A 19245-nucleotide genomic window follows, 5' to 3' on the forward strand; every position below is an offset into this window, starting at 1 on the left:
CCTCTCTCACACTGGACCCTGACCCCCTCACACTGGATCCTGCCTCTCTATCACTGGATCTCTCTCACTGGATCCTGCCTCTCACACACTGGACCCCTCTGACTGGATGCTGCCCCCCTCTCACTGGATCCTGCAAATATCTCACTGGATCTCTCTCTCTCTCTCACTGGATCCTGCTGTTCTCTCACTGGATCCTGCAAATATATCACTGGACCTCTCTCTCACTGGATCCTGCCTCACACACACACACACACACTGGATCTCTCTGACTGGATCTGTCTCTCTCTCGATCCTGCCTCTGGCACATTGGATCTCTCTCACTGGATCCTGCCTCTCTCACAATGGATCTCTCTGACTGGCTCCCCCCCCCCCCCCCGTTTCTCTCTCACTGGATCCTGCCTCTCACACATTGGATCTCTCTCACAGGATCCTGCTTCACACACACACTGGATCTGTCTCTCTCTCTGTCTCTCACTGGATCCTGCCTCTCACTCACTGGATCTCTCTGACTGGATCTGTCTCTCTCTCTTGTCTCTCACTGGATCCTGCCTCTCACTCACTGGATCTCTCTGACTGGATCTGTCTCTCTCTCTTGTCTCTCACTGGATCCTGCCTCTCACTCACTGGATCTCTCTGACTGGATCTCTCTCTCTCGGAGCTGCCTCTCTCTCCCCCCGCGCGAGGCGGGCGTGTCCACGTGAGGTTGCCAGACGGTTGCTCTCTCTCTCTCTCCTCCCCTCCTCTCTCTCTCTCTCTCACTCTGAGGCCCTGATGGCGGCGGCGAGCGGCCGGACCAGGCTCCCGGAGGTCGGACACAGCGGCAGAGGCTAGGCCGGAGAACCGGAGACCGACACGGTGACACAGGGTGAGCTTCCATCAGACAGCGTGCGGGGGGCGGGGAGGAGGAGGAGGAGGGAGGGAGGGTGTTTACACACCGAGCCCGCCGTCCGCCCGGTCGCCCGCTGAGCCCGGGCCCGGCCTCCACACACACTGCGGTCACCCTCACTGCCCCTTCCCCTGGCCCGGCCCGGCCCGCAAACCCGTCACCCACCCACCCTCGGCCTCCCGCTCGCCGCAGGCGCCAGGCTGCTGGCGAGGCCTTAGGCCTCGGCGTTGGAGCGGGGAAACAGGCCCCGGGACATAGAGCTGTCTCTGGACACAGCAACCTAGAGAGGGTGGGGGGGGGGGGGGCTGGGGGTACTGGGGGAGAGAGGGGGGCTGGAAGGGGGGGAGAGGGGGTGCTGGAAGGAGGGGGGAGGGGGGGCTGGAAGGAGGGGGGAGGGTGCTGGGGGGGGAGCAGGGGGGGAAAGCGGGGGGCTGGGGGGAAGTGGGGGGCTTGGGGGGGGAGCAGGGGGGGAAAGTGGGGGGGAGGGGGGTTGGGGGAGTTGGAGGGAGGGGGGTGCTGGGGGGGCTAGGGGGAGGGGGAGCTGGGGGCTAGGGGGAGGAGGGGGAGCGGTGGGGGGGCTAGGGGGAGAGGTGGGGGGGGCTAGGGGGAGGAGGGGGAGAGGTGGGGGGGGCTAGATGGAGGGGGCTAGGGGGAGGAGGTGGAGGGGGAGAGGTGGGGGGCTAGGGGGAGGAGGGGGAGCGGTGGGGGGGGCTAGGGGGAGGAGGGGGAGCGGTGGGGGGGCGCTAGGGGGTGCTAGGGGGAGCGGTGGGGGGGTGCTAGGGGGAGCGGTGGGGGGGCGCTAGGGGGAGCGGTGGGGGGGCGCTAGGGGGAGCGGTGGGGGGGCGCTAGGGGGAGCGGTGGGGGGGCGCTAGGGGGAGCGGTGGGGGGGCGCTAGGGGGAGCGGTGGGGGGGCGCTAGGGGGAGCGGTGGGGGGGCGCTAGGGGGAGCGGTGGGGGGGCGCTAGGGGGAGGAGGGGGAGCAGTGGGGGGGGCTAGGGGAAGTGGGGGGTGCTAGGGGCAGGAGGGGGAGCGGGGGTAGCTAGGGGGAGGAGGTGGAGGGGAGCGGGGGGTGGCTAGGGGGAGTGGGGGGGAGGGGGAGCGGGTGGGGGGGCTGGGGAGCTAGAGGGAGGGGAGAAGGGGGGGCTGGGGGGTTGGAGAGGAAAGAGGGGGGCTGGGGGAAGGGAGGGTCTTGGGGGAAAGGGGGGGAAGGGGAGGAGGGGGAGTTGGTGGGAAAGTGGGGTTTGTGGGGTGTGGAATCTGGTGGGGGGAGAGAGAAGGGGTCGGGGGAGCGGTCAGGGGTTTTGTGGTAGACAGGAACTGAGGAGGATGAAAGATGGTGGACTGCAGTGGGGCAGAGGGGCTGGGGGATGTGATGACGGGGGAGAGGGACTACATGGGAGTCGAAGAAAAGGTCTGAGAGGATGTGGACATGTGAGGAAGGGGTGGGTCGACAAAGAGGCTGAAGGGCAGGGAAGGAAGAACTAATGATGAGGGGAGAAAGGGAAGGACTGAATAGGGTGAGGACGAGCAGATATGAGTGTTGGGATGAGATGGGCTTGAAAGGGCAGGGTTGATGAGGGAACAGTTGTGGGGGTGTTGAGGGAGATTGGGTGATGAGGGAACAAGTCGGGGTGCTGATGAAGCGACATGACCCGGGCGTTTGATAGGGTAGGAGCAGTGGGAACTGGAGCAGTTGAGAGGGCAGGAGCAGTGGGGAGGCAGAGTCTGAGAATGGGATGTGGTTGTGCGGGCAGGAGTGGGAGTCAAGGTGGACTTCATAAAGTGGGCATGAGGTGAGGCAGGGAGGAGGATTATTTGCATGTCATGTTTTGACATGAACACCTCACTTACTGCTCAGCTTGTAGTCTTTGTAACTTGCATGGTTTGACAAACTTAATGCTTAAACCAATTCAATAAGTTGATCTGTTTATGGAGGGAATAGAATTTCAGTGGGTGTGTTCGGTGGTTAGTTGCATAAATCTGCATGATTTGTTAATGCATGAATATGTTATTTTGCAGGTTGATGTTTTTGTTTTAGGCATCTTTAGGAAGGTAATGATTTGAAAGTTTTCACACACTGAAGTGATTTTTAAATGTGCTTTTTATACCAGCAAAAGTCCTGTCGTCAGAAAACCCTTGTGTTTATAGATTTGTCACTTTAAGGAGCATGTATCTGGAATCATTTGTTGTAGAAACGTTAAGTTTTTTTGCATTAGGTGCTGCTGAGTACCTTCCACATTTTTTTACCTTGAGGCTCTGCATGAAAGTCTGCTAAGTTTCTCACTTCCTGTGACCTTGTGTCATGTGCATTCCGGGCATATCTATTGCTGTTTGATGTTTAAGAAGATTGTAAAACAGCTGTACTGATTATAACTATGTTCTCCACACTGGTTGCAATCCAGGCCCACTGGGTTGCTGCCACAGTTTTTAGTTTTACTGTGGAAATGTGGAGGAAGACCCTGACTTGTCAGTGCGCAAAAGTGCAGGTAGATAAAGAGAGGTTAAAGTTGTCCAAGTTAAGGCGCAGAGCCTTTGTCAGTGATGGGCATCTAATTATAGAAAGGGCATTAACACCTAAGTTTCATAATGATAGACTTATGATAAGATTTATTTATTTGAATCGAGAAGACTTGGATTAAAGATAGGTTTTTCTAATTACGAAGAGATTTATGAGTAAATGTTGAGAATGCTTCAGAGATGTTTTGTTGGAATGGTTAAGAAAATAAATTTTGTACCTCTTTAATGAAGAATAGATATTTTTGAAGATATATAATCAATATGTTTGAAGCAGAGGCAATGCAGAATAATAGGAGGGTAGAGCTTTAAATTGAGTGAGTGTACACTTAGCAGCCTGAAAGGTCTTGTGTTCTGTAAATCCATGTGGTAAATTTACGTTTGTTTATGTGCAAGAAACAACTACTTTTAACTTTTATGTTCTACCTTCAGGGATGCACAGTTTCAGTTCCTCTTACATATTGATTTCTGAAGCATCATATCTTAATGGTTGACTTTCATGTGTGACAATCTTTAGCATTATGCATTTAACAGAAGTCTGATAGTAGATGGACATTTAAACCTAGTGAACCAGTGGTACGTGAGACGGAATCCCCTGCTGTCCTACTGAATGTGTTAAGTGTGTTACAGAAAGCAGCTTCCTTTGTATGAACATTTAAATTAGGAGCAGGAGTAGGCCATTTGGTCCACGACCTTCCTCTGGCATTCAACCTGACTGGCCTCAACTCCACATTTTGCCTACATTTTGGTAACTTTACATTCTTTTGTTAGTCAAGAATCTTATTTGCCTCTACCTTAAAAATTTACCATGCTTTTACTGCTCCGGGGGTGGGGGGGAGAGTTCCAAAGATTTGTGATCCTCTGAGAGAAGGAAATTCTCCCTCTTAAATGGGAGACCCCTTATTTTAAAACTGTCTTCCATACTTCTAGTCTCTGCCAAAAGGGGAAACATCCTTTCAACATCCTCCATGTTCAGTTGCCTCAAGTTCTTAAGTTTCGACAAGATCACTTCAGCCCTTCCTGAAACGTCCCACCTTTCCTCGTAAGATAACATTCCCCATGCCATATCCCAGGTATCAGTTGCTGATGATTTGATGTTCACCATTCCTAGTGACTCAGATACTGATGCAGTGTCCATATGCAGCAAGATCCACACAACAATTGGACTGATGGCGAGTTATAGTTGGCACCACACAAGTGCCAGGCAATGACCATCTCCATCAAGAGAGAATCCAATAATCTCCTGGTGGCATTACCATTGCCAAATCCCCCACTATTAACACCCTGGAGGTTATCATTGTCCAGAAAATGAATTGGACTTGCTATATAAATATTGTGGCTGCAAGAACAGATCAGAGCCTCCAGTGAGCACTGCAGCAACTCACTAAGGCTCCTAAGACTGCACCTTCTAAACCCACGACCTCTGCCACCTAGAAGGACAAGGGCAGCAAATGCAGGAGAACACCACCGCCTCAAATCCCCCTCCAAGCCACTTACCATCCTGACTTGGAAATATATTGCTATTGTTACTGTTGCTGGGTCCTGGAATTTCCTCCCTAACAGCACTCTGTCAGCTGAGGGACTGTAGTGGCTCACCACCTCATTTCCTCAAGGGGTGGCACTGCTGCCTCACAGCCACCAGGGATCTGGGTTCAATTCTGGCCTTGGATCACTGTCTGTGTGGAGTTTGCACATACTTCCCGTCTTTGCGTGGGTTTCCTCTGGGTGCTCCGGTTTCTTCCCGTAGTCCAAAGATGTGAGGGTTAGGTTGATTGGCCACACTAAGTTGACCATGGTTACAGGAAAAGGGACTGGGTAGGAGGATAAATGTCAATGCCTACTGAATAACTTCTGCATTGTCGGGATTTTTTTATGACAAGTAAATGCTGGTCCAGCCAATGATGCCCAGTTCCCAAATAATAAAAAAAAGATATGAGCAATAAGGCACTGAGGTCAGTGAGTGTACAAACTTCATGTTCCTGAGCCAGACTTCTGCATATAAATATAGTTACATATAAACAGAAGAAAATTGACTGCAGTGGAGGAGAGCCGCTTTGAATTATTCCAGTTCATTATATTTGGTACCAAGTTGTTGCCCCTTTTGCAAAAAATGTGTGGTCCTTCCTGTCGTGGATTCCCACTTACTTTACCTTTTAGTGCCTTGGCTTAAATCTCCATTTGGCTTTATTTGTGGTAATATACTGTTGGACTTAGAACTGTTTTTCAGTGGAGAAAGAAATATATCATGAAAATACATCTCATATTTCTCTTACCCTAGAATCAAAAGATAACCTATATTACTTTTCTTATCTAATAAGAGTCTAGCTTGACTGATTTCATTTTGCATCACTAATTACGTCCTGATCAGGACCTCTGATCTTATTGCAACCAAATAAAAAACAACTCAGTTTTATTCCTTGGAATTCTGGCAATACCATACAGGCACAAAAATAGTTTAAAATGTTTAATGAAATGTTAGCCTTTTTCAAGGTGGCTTGAAGTTGCCTTAGTAATATAAAACTCTAGTTAGATCACATTTAGAGTGCTGTGTTCAGTCTGGGCACCACACCACAGGAAAATATATCAGATAAAATCTGAGAGGACAGCATTCAGCCTGCTCATAGCTGACTTATCTGAATTCAACCTCCCTTCACTATTTTTTGATTTCCTGAGCATTTAAAGATCTGTTGATCTTTATTTTGCATATACTCAATAACTGATCCTCCCCTACTCTGAGGTGAAGAATTCCAAAGATTCACAACTCATTCTTACTCTGACCCCTCACTTCACATTTCCAAACCAAAAGAAACAATCTCTGAGCCTCTACCCGGCAAGCCCCCAAGGAATTGTTAATTTCGATTCATTCATTCATTCTTTTGAATCCTTATGGCATATGAGCCTAATCCTCTCATCTCAGGGATCGGTCTGGTGAACCTTTTGTTATATTCCTTCTAGGGACAAAGCATAGTTGGAGTACAGTGGCAGCAGTATGTACCATCTTCATGATGCACTATAGCAACTCGCCAAGATTATTCTGACTTGGAACTATATTGCCATTCCTTCACCATCACTGGGTCAAAATCCTGGATTTCCCTCTCTAACAGCACTGTGCATATACCTGCACCACATGAACTACAGCGGTTCAAGAAGGTGGCTCACCACTTCCCTCTCGAGCAATTAGGAATGGGTAATAATTGTTGACTTGCCCAAATCCCATGAAAAAGTTTAAAAAACTCTCTTTGGGTAGAGATCAAAATTGTACCAGCACATCCAAGTATTGTTTCACCAAAGCTGGATATAATTGTGGTCAGATGTCTTTTATTCTTGTACTCTAAGAATATACTATTTGCTTTCTTTTTTCCTTACCCTACCTACATGTGAACTTCCTGTGAAGTACAAGGCCATCCAGGTTCCTCTGAATTCCAAACTATTTCAGTTGCAATTTTAAAAAATCTACTTCGTTATTCCTCCTACCAAAATGGATAACTTCACACCTCTCAACTGCCATGTTCTTGTCCACCCACTTAATGTGCATATCTCCTTATGTAGCCTCTTTGCTTTCTCCTCACAGCTTGCACAGCTAACTTTCTGTCTTCAACAAGTATTGATGCATTGCGCTTGATTCTTTCGTCTATGTCATATAAGGTACAAAGTTGAGGCCCAAGTACTGATCCTTGTGGTACCTGACTAGTTACAACCGGTTAACCTGAAGGTGAATTGTTTACTTTGACTCAATTTTCTGTCCATCAACCAATCCATAATCCATGCAATTATCTCCAATCCCACAGGCCCCAATTTTAAGTAGTCTCTTGTATAGCACCTTATTGAAATGTTTTTTGAAAATCCAAATACACTAACTATATCCACTGGTTCCTTCTTATCCACCTTACTAATTACAACCTCAAAAAACCTCATAGATTTGTCAAACAGAATTTCCTTTCATAAATCTTTGTTGCTTCTGCCCAACCATATGATTTTCTTTCTCAGGGCATTGTCATCACATCCCTAACAAGGTGTTTTAACATTTTCCCTACTATCGGTATCTTATTAATTGGCCTATTGCCCTGATGAAGGGTCATCTAGATTTGAAATGTTAGTTCTGTTCTTTCTCCACAGATGCTGTCAGACCTGCTGAGATTTTCCAGCATTTTCTTTTTGTGTTGTGGCCTTTTGTTCTCTGTTTTCTTTGTTCCTCCTTTCTTGAATAGTAGGGTTAATTACGCTTGCTACCTACCAGTCCACACAGACAGTACCTGGAGAATTCTAGATACCCAAGACTATTGCAGTCACTATTTCTGTAGCCACCACTATTAAAATTCTAGGATGTAGATAATCAGATTCAGAGGATTTCTCAGCTTACCTTTGCACTAATTTCTTCATTTACTGATGCAAATTTCTTTTAAGTTGCTTTCCGTCTTATAATGTGGAGATGCCAGCATTGGACCAGGGTAAACACAGTAAGAAGTCTCACAACACCAGGTTAAAGTCCAATAGGTTTATATGGTAGCACAAGCTTACCCGAACATCAGAGCTGAATGCCCGTGACCCCTGAAGTGTTCTCTTCCTGTTGGGAAACACTCTTGCCTTGTGATTGTCAAGTGGTGTTCATTCATCTGTTGTCATAGTGTCTGCGTGGTCTCCCCAATGTATCATTGGGACATCTTTTCCTGCAGCATATCAGGTAGACAATGTTGGTCGAGTTGCAAGTGATGTATTGTGTACCTGGTGGATGGTATTTTCATGTGAGAGGATGGCATCCATGTCGATGATCTGGCATGTCTTGCAGAGGTTGCTGTGACAGGGTTGTTTGGTGTCGTGGTCACTGTTCTGAAGGCTGGGTAATTTGCTGCGGACAGTGCAGTTGTTTGAAGACAAGAAGTGGGGGTGTGGGGATGGCCTTGGCGAGATGTTTGTCTTCATCAATGACATGTTGAAGGTTCTGGACAAGTATTGGACGAAGAAGGGTACTGCCGTGTCCCATGTTTGTCTTCTGAGGAGGTCGGTGGAAGCTTCCACCCTGAACACATTAAAGAAGCCATCCCCTATGGACAAGCCCTCCATATACACAGAATCTACTTAGGTTAGGTGGATCGCAACAGACTCCTCCAAGATCTGTCATAAGAACAGGATATGGTGCTCAACTCATCGATCGACAGTTCCGACGCACCACAGCAAAAAAACCACACTGACCTCCTCATCTCGCCTTCAAACAACTGCACAACCTCAAACAGACCATTGTCCACAGCAAACTACCCAGCCTTCAGGAGAACAGTGACCACTACATTACACAATCCTGCCATAGCAACCCCTGCAAGACATGCTGGATCATCGACACGGATGCCATCATCTCACGTGAGAACACTATCCACCAAGAACTCGGTGCATACACTTGCAACTCGGCCAACGTTGTCTACTCAATACACTGCAGGAAAGGATGTCCCGAGGCATGGTACGTTGGGGAGACTATGCAGGCGCTACGACAACGGATGAATGAATACCACACGACAATCACCAAGCAAGAGTGTTCTCTTCCTGTTGGGGAACACTTCAACGGTCACGGGCATTCGGCCTCTGATCTTCGGGTAAGTATTCTCCAAGGCGATGTTCACAACACGTGACAACGCAGAGTCGCTGAGCAGAGACTGATAGCCAAGTTCCGCATGTGAGGACGGCCTCAACCGGGATCTTGGGTTCATGTCACACTATCTGTAACCCCCACGACTTGCCTGGACTTGCAAAATCTCACTAACTGACCTGTCTGGAGACAATACACTTTTCTTTAACCTGTGCTTAACACTTTCTCCACTCACGTTGTTGTACCTTTTAAGACTTGATTACCTGTAAAGACTCACATTCCAACCATTATTTTGTAAATTGAGTTTGTGTCTTTATATGCCCTGTTTGTGAACAGAGTTCCCAGATGAAGGAGCAGCGCTCCGAAAGCTAGTAGCTTTTGCTACCAGATTAACCTGTTGGACTTCTTACTATGTTTCCCTCTTATATACAGGGATATGGATTTTTTTGTCTTGTCCTATGATGACAGGTAGTGTCCTTATTTAATCTAACTTAATTTCTTTACTCCCCATTTGTAATTTCTAAAGGGAGCTGCATTTACTTTAATCACTTCCTTTTTAGATACCTGTAGAAGATTTTACAGTCTGCTTTTATGTCACTTGCTAGCTTACATTTAATTTATTTTCTCTTCCTCGGTCATCCTTCGATGAATTCTAAAATCCTTTCAGTCCCTAGGTTTGCTACTCTAGGCAACATTAGAAGCCATTCCTTTAACCTAATACTTAACCTAATGCTACCTTTCATGTCTTGTCACCACTGTTGGACCATTTTTTCTGTGGGGGTTTTTATTGCTGAAGGGAATGTGAATTTGCTGTAAGTTGAGTTAATTCTTTAAACATTTGCCATTTGTCATCTGCTATTATGTCTACTAATCTATTTTTCCTGATCTCGCTCCACTAACTCATCCCTCAAACTTATGTAATTTGCTTTGTTCAGATTTAAGGCCTGAGTTTTGGACTTGACTAATTCACTCTGAAACTTGGCAGGAAATTCTATTATGTTATTACTTTTCTCAAAAGACTCCTTTAATATAAGGTTATTAATTGAACCTAACATTGCACAGTACTAGATATCAACCTGTTTTGTGGCAAGTTTCTTAGAATATTGATCCAGACTGCATTCCACAAAAGCATCCTGTGCACTGTTAGTCTGGTTTGTTCTGTCAGTGTAATGATTCCTCATGAATACTTATAAGATAATGAAGGGGCCAGGGTAGAGGTAGAGAGATTCTTCCCGCTTAGAAAGGATAGCAGAACTAGAGGGCACGGCCTCAGAATAAAGGAGGGGGGGTGCAGTTTAGAACGGAGTTGAGGAGGAACTTCTTCACTCAAAGGGGGTGAATCTCTGGAATTCTCTGCCCATTGAAGTGGTGAAGGCTACCTTGCTGAATATATTTAAGTCACGGGTAGATAGGTTTCTGGTAGACAAGGGAATTAAGGGTTATGGGGAGAAAGCAGGAAAGTGGAACTGATCCACTTCAGATCGGCCATGATCTTATTGAATGGCGGGGCAGGCTCGAAGGGCTAGATGGCCTACTCCTGCTCCTATTCCTTATGTTCTTATGAATACTGTATTATCCATGTCTCATTGAATTTACTCATTCTTACTCTGTCTGACACTAATATTGTTTAGGGGCTTATAAACTATTCTCACTATTCTTTTCTATCTTGTGTTATTTCTTAGTTCTACCAAAATGGGTTTGAGTTATTTGATTTTCCAAGCTAAGGTCCTTTCTCTTTATGGCCTTTATCCCATCCTTTATTATCAAAGGTATTTTCTTCCTCCTCTTACATTTTGCCCATGACTCCTAAAAGCCAAGAACCTGGAATATTTCATTTCCAATCTTGGCCACACTAACCATGTTTCCACCATAGTAATTAAATTTACCCCATTCATTTTAATCTGTGCTATCTGTCAACCTTGCAAAGTCCCCCTTACTAACATCTGGGGGCTAGTGCCAAAACTGGGAGAGCTGTCTCGCAGATTAGTCAAGTAGCAGCCTGACATAGTCATTCTCACAGAATCATACCTTACAGATAACCACCCAGACACCACCATTACCATTCCTGGATATGTCCTGTTCCACCGGCAAGATAGACCTGGCAGAGGTGATGGCACAGTGGTATATAGTCGGGAGGGACTTGCTCTGGGAGTCCTTAACATTGACTCCGGACCACATGAAGTCTCATGGCTTCACGTTAAACATGGGCAAGGAAACCACGTACTGTCCTCCTTCGGCTGATGAATCAGTATTCCTCCATGTTGAACAACACTTGGAGGAAGCACTGAGGATGGTAAGGGTGCAAAATATACACTAGGGGATTTCCACCACCAAGAGTGGCTCGGCAGCAGCACTACTGATTGGGCGGTAACAACTCAATCAGTTTACTCTCGATCATCAGTAAAGTGATGGAAAAGGTCATCAACAGTGCTATCAAGCAGCACCTGGCTCAGCAATAACTGGCTCAGTGACGCCCAGTTTGGGTTTCGCCAAGGTCACTTGGCTCCTGACCTCATTACAGCCTTGGTTCAAAAATGGACCAAGGTGGTGAGAGTGATGGCCCTTGACATCAAGGCTGCATTCAACCAAGTGTGGCATCAAGGAGACCTAGCGAAACTGGAATCAAATAGGTATTAGGAGCCAAACTCCGTTGGTTGAAGTCATACCTGGTACATAAGAAGATGGCTGAGGAGGGCCAGTCATCTCAGCTCCAGGACATTTCTGCAGGAGTCCCTCTGGCTAATGTCCTAGGCCTAACAATTTTCAGCTGCTTCATCAATGACCTTCCCTCCATCATAAAGTCAGAAGTGGGGATGTTCACACAATGTTCAGCACCATTTGTGACTCCTCAGATACTAAAGCAGTCCACATTCAAATGCAACAAGATCTGGATAATATCCAAGCTTGTGATGACAGGTGGCAAATAACATTTGCTGCACAAATGCCAGGCAATGACCATCACCAATAAGAGACCTCTAACCACTGCCCCATAACATTCAATGATGTAACCATCACTGAATCCCCTGCTGTCAACATTCTTGGAGTTACCATTGATCAGAACCTCAACTGGACTCGCCACATAAACACAGTGGCTACAAGAGCAGGTCAGAGGCTAAGAATAATGTGGCGAGTAACTCATCTTGTGACTTTGAGCCTATCCACCATCTCAAGTCAGTAGTGTGATGGAATACTCCCCACTTGCCTGGATGGGCGCACCTCCAACAACACTCAAGAGGCCTGTCTCCATCTAGGACAAAGCAGTCTGCTTGATGGGCACCACATCTACAAACGTTCAATCCCTCCACCACCAATGTTCAATAGCAGCAGTGTGTATTGTCTACAAGATGTAGTGCAGCAATTCGCCAAAGATCCTTACACAGCACATTCCAAAGCCACAGCCACTTCCACCTGGAAAGGTAAGGGCAGCAGATAAATGGGAACACCGTCACCAGCAAGTTCCCCATCAAGTCACTCACCATCCTGACTTGGAAATATATTGCTGTTTCTTTGCAGTCGCTGGGTCAAAATCCTGGAGTTCCCTCCCTAACGGCATTGTGCATCAACCCAAAGAACATGGACTGCAGCGACTCAAAAAGGCAGCTCACCACTACCTTCTCAAGATTAACCAGGGGATGGGTAATAAATGCTGGCCAGCCAGCATCGCCCATGTCCCACGACTGAATAAAAAAATCTTCATTACAAATGTTTTGCACATTCAAATATACCTCATTTAGCTTAAGCTTTTTTCTATTTTTCCCTGACGTCACCTTGATCATGAACACTCTGTTAAGCTTTCTGTCCTTTACTGATCTACTCTGATTATTTTTACCCAAGCCGCTATTATGTCTTATGGCCTTGTCATTTCTCTTCGTATATTTGTATTCGTGCTTCCCTGAACCCTCCCAACCATACCCCATTCACTAGTTTAAGCCACATCTATCACGCTAATTATTCAATTCACCAGGACACTGGTCCCAGCCTGGTTTAAGTGGAGCCCATTGCAATGGAACACCTTGTTTATACCTCTGTTATGGATGCCAGTTCCCCACTAATTGGAAGTCTTGCATCCCATGCCACTCTTCCAGTAAAGCATTTCACTTTCTAACATATTTATTCAAGTGTTGCTTTTCACATGAGTCAGGAACAACCCAGAGCTTCTCAGACTCCCTCAGCAGAACCCCATTTCTAGTTTTTTATATGTCCTACGTGGACCACAATGATTCGTTCCTCCCTCTTCCACTGTCAGGTTCTTCACCAGCTGTGGGAAGATGTCCTGAACACTGGTGCTGGATAGACAACAGTCTCAGATGCAGAGAACCTTCCCTATCCCTCTGTACTGTTGCATATCATTATCAATCCTTTCCTAGTCAGCTTGCTAATCCACTCTGCTCACTTTTTCTTCATCCACCAAGGCAGCAACAACTTCCTACCTTTTGGATATGGGCAAATTCTGAGGATCCTTCTGTTGGGATCTCCGCTATTTGGCTCTATCATAACCTCCTATCCCTGAATGCTAACAGACCTGCACTACCACCTAATCTCCTTTTCAAAACGTGCAGATAAGTCACCCCCTCCTGATAGGTCTCACTGGCTATGAAGACTAACAAACTTTGAGCCAAGTTTCTCAGCTTGCAGACACTTGTTACTGATTGATTCCTCAGATTTTGATGGTATCCATCAACTTCCATATGTTGCAGTTATGTCACACCATCCTTCCTGCCATCCCTATCTTGTATGTTTGATTAATTTTTATTCATCTGTTTTTGATAAGGTACTAGTTAATTTTCCCTGTTTATACATTTGCCCTTGGTTTAAGAGTCAAGATAAGCATACTGACTGACCAACTAACTACCGGCTCACCTGTGATATTGTTCCGTGATGCCTTTTGCTGTCTCTCTCCCTGTTGCTCTTGATCTCTGGTCTTGTTCTTGCTGTGGCCTTGGACCTCCCCTCCAACTCAGTTAGGCTTGCTCTTGGGAGAGGGGCTACGCTGAATGATGTGGATTCAGTTGCAAGGACAGGTTATAGAGACTAAGCCTGTATTCCCTTGAGTATAAGCAATTAGGGGGTGATCTAAATGAGATGGTTAGTATGATTGAAGGAAATTATTCCACCTTGTGGGAGAGTCTGGATCAAGGAAAAATTAGAACTAGGTTGTTAGGGGCGATGCCAAGATGTATTATTTCATACAAAGCATTGTGGAAATCTGGAGTTCCTTCCCCCATGCCCACCCACCCCTGAAAAAAATTGAAACTGTTAACATAAGAACATAAGAAATAGGAACAGGAGTAGGCCATCTAGCCCCTCGAGCCTGTCCCGCCATTCAATAAGATCATGGCTGATCTGTCGTGGCTCAGTTCCACATTCCCGCCCTCTCCCCATAACCCTTAATCCCCTCTCTTATCAAAAACCCATCAACCTGCGTCTGAAAAATATTTAGCGAGGTAGCCTCCACCACTTCAACGGGCAGAGAATTCCAGAGATTCACCACCCTTTGAGTGAAGAAGTTCCTCCTCAACTCCGTTCTAAACCGCTCCCCCTTTATCTTGAGGCTGTGCCCCCTAGTCCTACTATCCTTTCTGAGCGGGAAGAGTCTCTCCACCTCTATCCTATCCATCCCATTCATCATCATATATGTCTCAATGAGATCTCCCCTCATTCTTCTAAACTCTAACGAGTACAAGCCTAGTTTATTCAGCCTCTCCTCATAGCTCAACCCCCTCAACTCTGGCATCAGCCTAGTAAACCTCCTCTGCACTCCCTCCAAGGCCAAAATATCCTTGCGTAAGTACGGCGCCCAAAACTGCACACAGTACTCCAGCTGCGGCCTCACCAATGCCCTATACAGCCGCAGCAAGACCTCCCTACTTTTATATTCAATCCCCCTCGCTATGAAGGCCAGCATCCCATTCACGTTCCTGACCACCTGCTGCACCTGCAAGCTGGGTTTTTGCGACTCATACACAAGGACCCCCAGGTCCCTCTGCACCGTCGCCTGCTGCAGTTTTTTGCCATGTAAGTGATAATCCTTCCTCCCATTATTCCTACCAAAGTGGACCACCTCGCACTTGCCAACATTAAATTCCATTTGCCATTTCCTGGCCCATTCACCCAGCCTATCTAGATCCTTCTGTAGGATCTAAGGGAGGAGATCAGTTAAAAATTTCAGAACTCGAGGCTGTTTTTTTGCTAACTAAGAGTACGGAACTAGGGTGGATAGATGGCGTATGAAGTGCAGATCAACCATGCTGTAAGTCAATGGTGGCAGAATGAACTCAGAACTTATTGGTCTTCTTTCTGTCCTAACATTTGGGTGAATAGATTCTGCAGCTCTGTGCTTTGTAAATGGACTCACTAGCTAGTGGCAACAAAATAAATCCTATTTAATGAAATGGGTTATATCTAGGACTTTTAGTGGTATTTGAGGATTTGTATTGTGTTTCAGTGCTGTTGAAAGTTGCTGATGTAGTGGCCTTGTCATGACTTGGTGCTCTTTCCAAATGGTTAACATTACTACATTGTCTAATTTTTATCCCAAAATCATCTTGTTACAGTACTACAATATCATACAATCTATGATTACAGAAGGAAAAGCTTATGATTTTAAGTGTTGCTATGAAAAATGCCCTTTTCAGGTGGAATTAATTGAGGCAAACCATTCTTCATTTACAAACTTCCAAATGTTGTCCATTCAGATCAGCAAGTGATCCCACCTTTAGGAAATAGTTCATGTGGACTTGTTAAGTAAAAGGGCAAGATTATATGAGTGTTGCAGTGAGTTATCTCCATCCTTTTTACCCCTGTGTAACACATATGAATTGGTCTTTCTGCTACACAAATTAGTTGCAGTTGCTATATCTGAAAAGGGAAGGTATTTTAGAATGCCTGGAATATAGGTTCCAAATTCCAGAATTGTTGACTGGGGCATCTTGCAGCCCCCACTGAAAATTTCCTTATCCTTCAGCGTTTTTTTTTGTGTTGTAATTTGCTGAAAGTGAGAGATACTACTGGCCTGGCAAGAGACTGTTGAGGCTTTTGGTGAGGAAGGCCATCATTAGTGTTTTTAACATGTATAGTTTATCACTATTGAACTGTTTGCAGTTAAAAGCAAATATATTTCCATGTGTTTCACTTTAAACTTACTGCAGCGGTGATTTAGTCTGTGGTCTTCCAACTGGGAAGCACATGGTCATCACATTGTATAATGGTTTATAATGTGAACACGAGATGTTTTCCCTGTTTGTTGAATGTAAGTTTCAGGAAAAGTTAAGTTCCTACTATGGTTCAGAATTTTATTTGAATCCATGTACTATAGTCCCTGGTGATGAATATAAGGCATCTGGGACCTTGATGACGCTGACAACTGCCAGTTTCCAATTCTACAACTCACCCACTTCATCCTGGACCACAATGTCTTCACCTTCAACAACCAGTTCTTCATCCAGACACACGGAACAGCCATGGGGATCAAATTTGCACCTCAATAAGTCAATGTCTTCTTGCACAGATTCAAACAAGACCTCTTCACTGCACAGGATCATCAACCGATGCTATACACTAGATACATCGATGACATTTTCTTCCTTTGGACTCATGGTAAACAATCACTGAAACAACTATATGATGACATCAACAAGTTCCATCCCACCATCAGATTCACCATGGACTGCTCTCCGGAATCGGTTGCAATCTTGGACACACGCATCTCCATTAAGGACAGTCACCTCAGCACTTCACTGTACCGCAAGCCCACGGATAACCTCACGATGCTCCATTTCTCCAGCTTCCACCCTAAACACATCAAAGAAGCCATCCCCCACAGACAAGCCCTCCGTACACTCAGGATCTGCTCAGATGAGGAGGATCGCAACAGACATCTCCAGATGTTGAAAGATGCTCTCATAAGAACAGGATATGACACTCGACTCACTGATCGACAGTTCCAGTGCGCCACAGCGAAAAGCCGCACCAACCTCCTCAGAAGACAAACACCGGGCACGGTGGATAGAGTACCCTTCATTGTACAGTACTTCCCCAGAGCAGAGAAGCTATGACATCTTCTCTGGAGCCTTCAACGTGTCATTGATGAAGACGAACATCTCGCCAAGGCCATCCCCACATCCCCATTTCTTGCTTTCAAACAACTGCACAACCTCAAACAGACCATTACCTGCAGCAAACTACGCAGCCTTCATGAGAACAATGACAACAACACCAGACAACCCTGCCACAGCAACTTCTGCAAGATGTGCTCCATCATCGACACAGATGCCATCATCTCACGTGAGAATGCCATCCACCAGGTACACAGTACATACTCCTGCAACTCAGCCAACGTTGTCTACCTGATGCGCTGCAGAAAAAGATGTCCCAAGGCATGGTACATTGGGGAGACCGTGCAGATGCTACGACAACGGATGAATGAATACCGCTTGGCAATCACCAGGCAAGACTGTTCTCTTCTGTTGGAGAACACTTCACTTCAGCGGTCACGGGCATTCAGCCTCTGATCTTCGGGTAAGCGTTCTCCAAGGCGACCTTCATGACGCATGGCAGCACAGAGTCGCTGAGCAGAGACTGATAGCCAAGTTCCCTACACATGAGGACGGCCTCAACTAGGATGTTGGGTTCATGTCATGCTATCTGTAACCCCCATAACGACTTGCAAAATCTCACTAACGTCCTTTCTGGAGACAATACGTGTCTCTTTAACCTGTGCTTAATACTCTCTCCACTCTCGTTGTCTGTACCTTTTTAAGACTTGATTACCTGTAAAGACTCGCATTCCAATCATTATTTTGTAAATTGAGTTTGTGTCTTTATATGCCTTGTTTGTGAACAGAACTCCCACACACCTGACGAAGGGGCAGCATTCTGAAAGCTAGTGGATTTTGCAACCAAATAAACTTGTTGGACTTTAACCTGGTGTTGTGAGACTTCTTACCTTGATGAATGCCAGACTTTGTCCTGTTCTGAAGCAAGAAGGTTTAAGGATTGCAGAAGGAATAGATGAGCAATGGAGAAGAAAATAGGGTGAACTAGAATCAAATCAGATATAGAAAAAAGGAAAAGAAGATTGTAGTAAGAGATGAATAGAAATAGTAATAAAAATGTTTGAGTTCATTACTTATGACTTGTAAGAGAGACTCCAGGTGTCAGTGTTTCTTTTCTGTGTTGGAGAGGTTGATTGGAATTCCAGAAGCAGAGACCTTTTTATTACAAAGTTAATTGCACTGTTAAGTTCCACCCCTAACTTTGGTAATTTTATTGGCAATGTATGTGCAATTGTAGCAAATGCTTGAAGTTGATGAGCTTTTGTTTTGTGAGGCTAATGGCAGTGTGGCACAAATCACCCTACAAGCTATCTCCCTTGCCTCGCAAATCACTGGATAATTTAAATGTTAAGAACATAAGAAATAGGAGCAGGAGTAGGCCATCTAGCCCTTCGAGCCTGCCCCGCCGTTCAATAAGATCATGGCTGATCTGTCGCTGCTCAGTTCCACTTTCCCGCCCTCTCCCCATAACCCTTAATCCCCTCTCTTATCAAAAACCCATCAACCCGCGTCTTAAAAATATTTAGCGAGGCAGCCTCCACCACTTCAACGGGCAGAGAATTCCAGAGATTCACCACCCTTTGAGTGAAGAAGTTCCTCCTCAACTCCGTTCTAAACCGCCCCCCTTTTATCTTGAGGCTGTGCCCCCTAGTCCTACTGTCTTTTTTGAGCGGGAAGAGTCTCTCCACCTCTATCCTATCCATCCCATTCATCATCTTATACGTCTCAATGAGATCTCCCCTCATTCTTCTAAATTCTAACGAGTACAAGCCTAGTTTATTCAGCCTCTCCTCATAGCTCAACCCCCTCAACTCCGGCATCAGCCTAGTAAACCTCCTCCACTCCCTCCAAGGCCAAAATATCTTTGCGCAGGTGCAGCGCCCAAAACTGCACACAGTACTCCAGCTGCGGCCTCACCAATGCCCTATACAGCTGCAGCAAGACCTCCCTACTCTTATATTCAATCCCCCTCGCTATGAAGGCCAGCATCCCATTTGCCTTCCTGACCACCTGCTGCACCTGCAAGCTGGGTTTTTGCGACTCATGCACAAGGACCCCGAGGTCCCTCTGCACCGTCACCTGCTGCAGTTTTTCGCCCCATAAGTAATAGTCCTTCCTACCGTTCTTCCTACCAAAGTGGACCACCTCACACTTGCCAACATTAAATTCCATTTGCCATTTCCTGGCCCATTCGCCCAGCCTATCTAGATCCTTCTG

At 46.2% G+C, this 19245-nt stretch overlaps 1 protein-coding gene across 3 annotated transcripts in view; it reads left to right on the forward strand.

Annotated features, from left to right (window-relative positions):
• The first annotated feature begins 750 nt into the window (after positions 1-750).
• Positions 751-19245, forward strand: part of phf3 (PHD finger protein 3) — a 144797-nt gene continuing 126302 nt past the window's right edge. For 2 of the 3 annotated variants that reach the window (XM_080191961.1, XM_080191962.1), the window contains exon 1: positions 751-865. The gene's annotated coding sequence lies outside the window, so the exon portion shown is untranslated. The remainder of the gene's footprint in view (positions 866-19245) is intronic. The other variant, XM_080191964.1, reaches the window with a different exon arrangement.

The sequence above is a fragment of the Carcharhinus amblyrhynchos genome, chromosome 7 (assembly GCF_965287045.1).
Source record: "Carcharhinus amblyrhynchos chromosome 7, sCarAmb.v2.hapA, whole genome shotgun sequence".
Lineage (NCBI taxonomy): Eukaryota > Metazoa > Chordata > Chondrichthyes > Carcharhiniformes > Carcharhinidae > Carcharhinus > Carcharhinus amblyrhynchos.